Raw genomic sequence first — 8,432 nt, forward strand, 5'->3', positions numbered from 1 at the left:
TGTCAGAAATATAATCTTGTCAAAAGTTAGTATATACTACCTCCGTTTCAGAAAGTTCTTTACGCTTTGGAAAATGTGTCCAAAGTATGAAAACTTTGACCGTAAATTCCCACTATTATATACATCGAAATGTTACATGTAAGATCTTGTTAGATTTGTCTCGTTATTCATTTTGAGAATATTAATTTTTTATAATTTTTTTCCATACATAATTGGATATATGAACGGTCAAACATTGCACCGGAATCCGTGCAAATAGTAAGTGTAAAGATCTTTTTGAAACGGAGGAAGTACTACTAATGAAGCTTATACGTACATTGAATCATTTCAATGAATCTTTATGTACCGAACAATAATTGATTTCAAAGGTGGGATTCTTTTTAATTAGTTCATGTAACTATGGAGATAAATACCAAGTATTGTTTTAACCAACAACTTTATCATGAGATAGTTTTGTCCATAACTTTGAAGCTTAAAACTGTTTCACAAAACTATAGGTTTGATTCCGTCTTTTTTTGTTCTTTACGTATTTCGTTTAAGGTATTCTATTTTAATTTTTACATTGAGTATATTTTCTTTTATATTTTGATACTCCCTCCGTCCCAAAATTATCTTCCTGCTTTTCTAAACGAGCATCCCAAAATTATCTTCCTGTTTCTAATTATAGATGTACTAACTTTTCACTTTACCCTTGTTTGAGACCACTAAAATTAAAAAAAAAATAAGAAAAACTAATTTAATAACACAAAAATCAGAAAAAGAGGAGGGGACCATTTGATGGAAAAAATGACCCCATATTACCCCTATTTGTGTTGAATCTGTGTGCTTTAAATCTGAGCATTTTGATTGGTTGAGAATAAATATTATTGTATTCTTATTGGTTAAACTATTTTGATTAGGATCCATGTGCAAAGGAGGAGGGGACCATTTTGCTTATTCCAACACAAGTACAATCCAATCATTAGACTTATCCATTCCAAATATTTTTCTTAAAAACCGTAAAATTGGTCAAACAGGAAGATAATTTTGGGACGGAGGGAGTATGAATGAACAACTATACCCCTAATATTATGTCTTTTTTTTTGCCAACTCATGATTTTAATCAGCCAAATTGATATTCTACGTGCATTAAATTTGTTCGCACTTCTTGATTAAATACATAGGTGATCATGATCTCTTTCATTTTTCATTTTTCTTAGTCGATATTTTTTCTGTAAATTTGTTTGTTGAGCTCCATTTTCTTACGAGTATTTTTCAAATGGAGTATTGTTATATTGGTTTTGGTTGTTTTTATACTATGTTGTTAAGATAAATAACAATATGTATACTTTGTTTTAATTGGTTCAAAATATATAAATAAATCAACCTTATTGGTTGTTAGAGTAGTTAGTGGATTCAAGGCTTATTTTGTTTTTTTAGTTACAGAACAATTTTTTTTTTCACTTTATCCAAAAAAGATGATAAATGTCAGATTTTTGATAAAGTGAAAACATGATTAATGAATAGAATAAGTTGCGTTTTAAAAAAAATATATCTTTGAACACCAGACCTCAAGTGTGGATGATAACTTTCATTACCATCTTAACCAACCACCAATTGTGGTTTATCTCTTCACATTAATTTATGAATAAATGTTAACATGAAGTCTAAAACAAGTAATTTTTTATGTGACTTTTAATTTCTATGTACTATTTTGGAAAAATAATAATAATTAAAGCATTATGACATACAACCATGTAGAAAACATGATTCATAAGTCTCATAAGTATCAACTATATGATTTCCCTGCATAGTTTCATAATTAAAGCATTATGACGTACAACCATATATATATATGAAACTATGAATCATATAGTTGATACTTATGAGACTTATGAATCATGTTTTCTACATGGTTGTACGTCATAATGCTTTAATTATTATAGGGGAGGGATCTGGTAAGAACACCTCCTTATGTAAGAACACTTCTTACGGTCAATGGCGGATCTTTGTTGTGGTTGGGATGGGCCTGGCCCCCCCGGCCGAAAAATTTTCTAGTGTATTTTTAGTTACGCCCCCCCCCCCCTAAAATTTGTGTATAATTGTATAATTACATAGTATATTGCTTAATTTTTTTTTTACCGGCCCCCTCGTAAAACCGTTCAAGGTCCGCCACTACTTACGGTAAGAACACCTTTACACTCTCCATGTTCTAAATTTGTTCAACCATGTTCCAAATTAGTTCAACCATTATCTAAATTTGTTCAACGATGTTCTAAATTTGTTCAACCATGTTCTAAATTTGTTCAACCGTGTTCTAAATTTGTTCAACCATGTTCTAAATTTATTCAACAATGTTTTAAATTTTCAAGCTGATGTTCTAAATTTATTCAACCATGTTCTAAATTTATTCAACGATGTCCTAAATTTGTTCAACCATCACTAGAGGAAAAATCGTCATGTGCTTCCCTTCAAGTGCGGCTCATTTAGTAAATTGGCAGCACTTGAGAGCATGAAAATAAAAAGAAAAAATACATTTTCACAAGTGCGGGCTATTTTAAAAATTTGGCAGCACTTAAACTCAAATGCGGGCTTTAAACTCAAGTGCGGGCTCATTTTACAAAAGCCGCACATAAGATTTCTAAAATATTGCCAAAAAAAAAGGAAAAATATTTTTAAAATCAGAGAAGCCTTCATTTTCTCTCTCCCCTCTTCCTCTTCCTCTTCAGCTTCGTTTTCTCTCTCCTCTGTCGTCGCCGTCGCTTCTTCACCGCCGGAGATTGATCTCCCCCACCGCCGTTGATCTCTACCCTCTTCCAGATCGGACTAATTCAGGTTTGTTCATCGAATTTTTTTTTTTCTGGTTAGTTTTGGCGATTTTTCTCTTCAATCCTCCGCCCTAATCAATTTCTTTACTCCAATTTGATGGACATTGGAGGACCTCTCATTTTTCGTTAATTATCCATTTTTATGCAAATATTTTGTAGGTAGTTTGGATCACTGGAGCCAGCCGCAGAATCGGTATGCGATCAATTTTTGTGTTTTGATTGAATGTATTGCTTCTATTGTCAATTATAGCTGCTGTGAACTTCAGAGTAGTATTTTTTTAATATTATTGTAAAGCTTGTTGAATTGGTGCGTATGTAGCAAAAATATATGATGTTTAAACGTTGCGATGTGGAAATTGTTTGTTGATATCCATATTCTGTTGTTTGGATTACTGGAGCCAGCCGCGGAATCTGTATACAATCAAATTTGTGTGTTTTAATTGAATTTATTGTCAATTATTAGCTGCTATGAACATCGGAGTAGTAAATTATTTGATATCGTGGTAGAGCTTGTTGAATTGATGTGTATGTTGCAAAAAAAAAGATGTTTAAACGCTGTAATGTTGAAATCGTTTGGTAATTCATATTCTGTTGGTTTCGTCACTATAGTTCAATTGATTGATCACAAACTCTTAAGTGAGTCCGTCTCATTGTAACTTAATTCCACCAATGCCGTTTAGCGGTTTAGGAACAATCTGTGATCAATTTTCCTGGTAAATTTTCGGTTAAGTGTCAGTATGTGTTTCAATAGTTAGCTTATTGCGAAACCATCTCACCATTAGTTGTTATTGGATTGGTTTTTCATTGTTATATTTGGAAGTTTTCCGGTGAGGGAGAACGGCAACATCTGGTTTGGGAACTGAAACACATAAGTGTCAGTATGTGTTTCAATAGTTAGGCTCATGCTCTACCTAATGCTGACCATAAGATGTACCTTATCTATAAACTGCAGTCTTAGGTTAGTTTTTCTAAAACTGATATCTACCTCGTCCTTCAACTGGTAATTCTCTTGTGTCAGCATCTTCTCCTGCAGAAAAGTGATCACTAGATTCAGATTCATAAAACAAGCCAAAATGAAAACTATAACATGGTCAGCAGAAGCATGTTTACTTTAGGGAAAAAAATAGTCCAGCTAACCCAGTTTTGGTATGAGGAGCAAATGATAAAAAGATTGGACAACACAGTGATTGCATCTACACATATAGAGTTAGAAAGTAGAAACACATCTGGGCTAAAACTATTCTGTACTTTTGACTATATCAACTTCGTTTAGTGTACTTGCGTCGAATTCAGTTGGGGTGTGAGTTCTAGCTTTATGGCCAATGTGCATCCACTCTCCCATTCCCTCACCGGATTAAGGTAACCATTATGATTTGAATCTCCACCTAATGCTCTAAAATTATGTGTGTGTGTGTGCGCACTTGCCTGCTTTTGTATGGATGTTCTATAAGATATCCCTTGGAGGCTTGAATTCTTCACTTTTCCCAGATTGCAGCTTTTATTTATTTATATTATATCGTGTTTTTGCTGAACAGTAAATACATAAACACAGTTGTCTATACTTCATGCATGGTTGTATTTATCGGGCTATATGGTTTGGGGAAGTAAGGTGTATGAACTTTTCCACTTGAATGCTATGCAATGAACTATTCCTAGTTTCTCTCCCATCCTTGCAGCTATTACAATAGTCTCTCTGTTATCTTCTCTTTTACTACTGTTTCTGATATGCTTGGCTGACCTGATCTATGATCTTCTATTGGTTGTTATGCTGATCCTGTGCTGCTGTTCTGTTCTTTGGTTCTGTCAATAAAGCTGTTAATGCTAGGATTAAGCCAAAGTTGACCTTGATTAATTAGCTTGAATCTAAATTTATTTCTCGTAATGGTATTCTGATTAATATCAGGCCATTTGGGATTCTGGTACTCCAGCAACGGGAATTCGTCCACATGTTTTTAGTTTTTTGTTAGAAACTTGAAGGTTTAGAGAAAAATTATGAGTTACGTGATGCTTCTTGATGCTCATGAGTTTCTTGATAATTGATGATTGCTACAATATTCATCCTCATCATATATTCAGAAGCCCTGTTCAAGATGTTGTATTGAATATGAGAATAAGATAAATAATTTCTTGTTCATATAAGGAGTACTTAAAGTTGATAACACGACGGCCACAAGTACCCTTAGTTTTTGTCTCCTGTTTTTCAAGAAATATGATCCACGAGCTTACTGATCATAGGACATTCACATCTCTTGAACTTTGTCTTTTACCATTTGTATTGGGTCAAATGGATTCATAATTAACTATAGCATTTAAGTTCAGCTAAAAACCTTTGACTTGGATTTGCAGATGATCTTATCGTTTTTACTCCCATTTGCTCTCGTTCCACTTCCCAAATTTACCAGCAGTAAGGCTAAGATGGGTGTTCATGCTAACTCATTCATGGTAAGTTCTTTAGATTTTTAAAAAAGAGCGTGAGTTCTGATGGTAAACAAGTTCTGATGGTAAAGCTATGAATGAATTAGAAATGATCATACCCGACTTGAAAACATTCAAAGCACCTTATGTTTTAGTGACAGGAAATGTCGTCTCTGAGACCTAATGTAATATTTTATCTATCCATGATTCCATGTACATCTTTCGGCAGGCACCTGGATGATTGGCTCCTTGATCATGGTCATTAACATTTACTTCATTGCAAGCAATTTTATCAAGGTACTGATACACAACAAGTTAAAACTAGTAGCTGCCATATTTAGTGGAATACTCGGCCTTTTGGGATTACTAATATATTTGTCTGCAATTGCATACCTTATGATCCGTAAAAACAGGTAGAGTACCCAGCTCCTGGCAATAACAAGGCATGAAGATCAACAAATTCCTGGAGAAGACATAGTTAACATGCAACTGCCTCAAAGAAGGACAAATGCAGGCGATATTGAGTGTAAGATTAAAATGGAACAATATTCATGAACTTTTCTGAAATGTTTCAAGTCAGTAACCCCCTTTCCTATAAGTCTCTTTGACATGTTTCAAGTCAATAACACCCATTCTTTTTGTGTAGATAAGATGTATATTATTATAAGGCTCATTATTTCATTATATTATAATGTTTCGAGAGAAATAAGCCATTTTTATTATTATAAGGTTCATTATTTCATTGTTGTGAGAAAATTATGTCTTACTTTAATGTACCATACAATATTTATAATATAACTAAACATGTTTTTTTCTCGATGATCGATCTTCTTTAGGTATTCAACAATCCGAGGAAGAAGCCTTTTACCATTGAGTAGATAAATGAAGTTCGAGAAAAGTTGGCAAAGTTCATTACCATTTATTGTCTTTGATATTTTCTTGTAGTGAATCTTAGATTATGGATGCTAGTTTTTCATAGGATTGTAATGCAATCAATTTTTATATTTATAATTATATAATTTAATTTAATTATCTATATAATTGGATACTTTTTTTATGTGATGTGTGGGGGTTAACTAGTGGGCGTGGTCTAATTGTATAATATATGTAGTGGGGATATCAGTTATATAACAAATTTCTAGATTAATTGCGGCTCATTTATATATCAAGTGCGGCTCTTTTTTATGCTTGTGCTGCCCATTTTTATGTCAAGTGCGGGCTAATTTTCAAAATTGGCAGCACAAAATTTGTCAAGTGCAGGCTCATTTTCAAAATTGGCAGCACAAACTTTGTCAGGTGCGGGCTCATAATGCAAAATTGGCAGCACCAAATTTGTCAAGTACGGGCTCATTTTGTAAATTGGCAGCACTTTGGCAGCACTTGAGAAACATCAAGTGCGGGCAAGCCATGTGCTGCACATGTAAAAGCCCGCACTTAACCCCTTAAAATGAGCCCGCACTTGAGCTTTTTTCTTCTAGTGCATGTTCTAAATTTATCCAAGCATATTTTAATTTTATTCAACCATGTTTTAAATATTTAAGCTCATGTTCTAAATTAATTCAAACATGTTCTAAAATTATTCATCCATGTTCTAAATTTTCAAGCTCATGTTCTAAATTTATTCAAGCATGTTCTAAATTTATTCAATGATGTTCTTAATTTTTTCAACAATGTTCTAAATTTGTTCAACCATGTTCTAAATTTATTCAAACATGATCTAAATTTATTCAACCATGTTCTAAATTTAGAATATGAGAACCTACTCAACACATATACATATATACATGTTCTAAATTTTCAAGCTCATGTTCTAAAATTATTCAACAATGCTCTAAATTTGTTCAACCATGTTCTAAATTTATTCAAGCATGTTCTAAATTTGTTCAACGATGTTCTGAATTTGTTCAACCATGTTCTAAATTTATTCAAGCATGTTCTAAATTTATTCAAGCATGCATAATCTAAATTTAGAACATGAGAACCTAGTCAACACATATACATATATACATGTTCTAAATTTTCCAAGCTCATGTTCTAAATTGATTCAAGCGTGTTCTAAAATTATTTAAGCATGTTCCAAATTTATTCAACCATGTTCTAAATTTATTCAACCATGTTCTACATTTATTTAAACATGTTCTAAATTCATTCAAGCATGTTCTAAATTTATTCAAGCATGTTCTAACTTTATTCAATAGTGTTCTAACTTTATGCAAGCATGTTCTAAATGTATTCAAGCATGTTCTAAAATTTATTATAGCATGTTCTAATGCTGCCACTTTTATTCATTGCCAATATACACTTGATATATGTTGGCAATTAGGAAGAGATACATAGAAAAAAATAAAATAAAGATAAACTAATTGCGCAACCATGTACTACGATAAGCCACGGTGTTCACAACGTAATTGTGCAAATTCAGAGGCTACAATCAACACTTTGAGATTGAAATATTTACAAAACAACTTCCAGGTTTACACAATCTAAATAGATAAACTCCGATATTCTACCGCACCAGCACCAAAGAAATAACAGAATATACCACTATACAATTGCAAGTTTCCAAAATATTAAGGCGTACCGAATGAAATGTAATTAAAAACATCTGGTAAAGTTGCTGGTAAAATTCGAAGTTTGATTTGCAGGTTCTCATATGTTTCGATTTCGAAGAATCGATTGAAAATTGCCGATTAAAATTGATTTTGAATTGAGAAATCGAGAAATGAGAATTGCTGGATTGAAATTACCGATTGAAATAGCTGATTGAAATTGGTGGATTTCTGGTTCAATTTGACCGGCGAATTTGTTCGAACACCGGCGAATTTGTTCGAGCGGCGACGAGAAAGAACCACCACGAGCAACAACGGCGATTGAATTGCTGCGACCTGCGGCGGCGAGAGGCAATGGTCGGATGTCGCCGGATGTTGGTGGTGGCTACGAGCAACAATCGCCGGGGAAATTTGGGGCAAAAATCACCCGCAATTGAAGAGAGAAGAGAGAGAAGTTGTGAGAAGTGGAGAGAGAGAGAAAATGCCGACGAGGAAGAAGAAGGGGTAGTCTGCAGATGAAATTACGAATATGCTCTTACTATCCTATCAAATTAGGGCGGTTAGATTTGATTTCATCCTACGGTCTAGAGAGTGTTCTTACCGTAAGAAGTGTTCTTACCGAGTAAAGTGTTCTTACGAGAGAGTCTCTCTCTCTCTCTCT

The 8,432-nt window shown here is 33.5% G+C and overlaps 1 long non-coding RNA gene across 1 annotated transcript; it reads left to right on the forward strand.

Moving 5' to 3' along the window:
* Positions 1 to 2,643: 2,643 nt before the first annotated feature.
* LOC110795430 (uncharacterized) lies at positions 2,644 to 6,251 on the forward strand. The gene is made up of 6 exons (XR_002535280.2): positions 2,644 to 2,814; positions 2,967 to 3,000; positions 5,154 to 5,249; positions 5,452 to 5,519; positions 5,636 to 5,748; positions 6,059 to 6,251. It is a non-coding gene; the product is annotated as an uncharacterized lncRNA (long non-coding RNA).
* The last annotated feature ends 2,181 nt before the right edge of the window (positions 6,252 to 8,432 follow it).

The sequence above is a fragment of the Spinacia oleracea genome, chromosome 6 (assembly GCF_020520425.1).
Source record: "Spinacia oleracea cultivar Varoflay chromosome 6, BTI_SOV_V1, whole genome shotgun sequence".
In the NCBI taxonomy this organism is placed as follows: domain Eukaryota; kingdom Viridiplantae; phylum Streptophyta; class Magnoliopsida; order Caryophyllales; family Amaranthaceae; genus Spinacia; species Spinacia oleracea.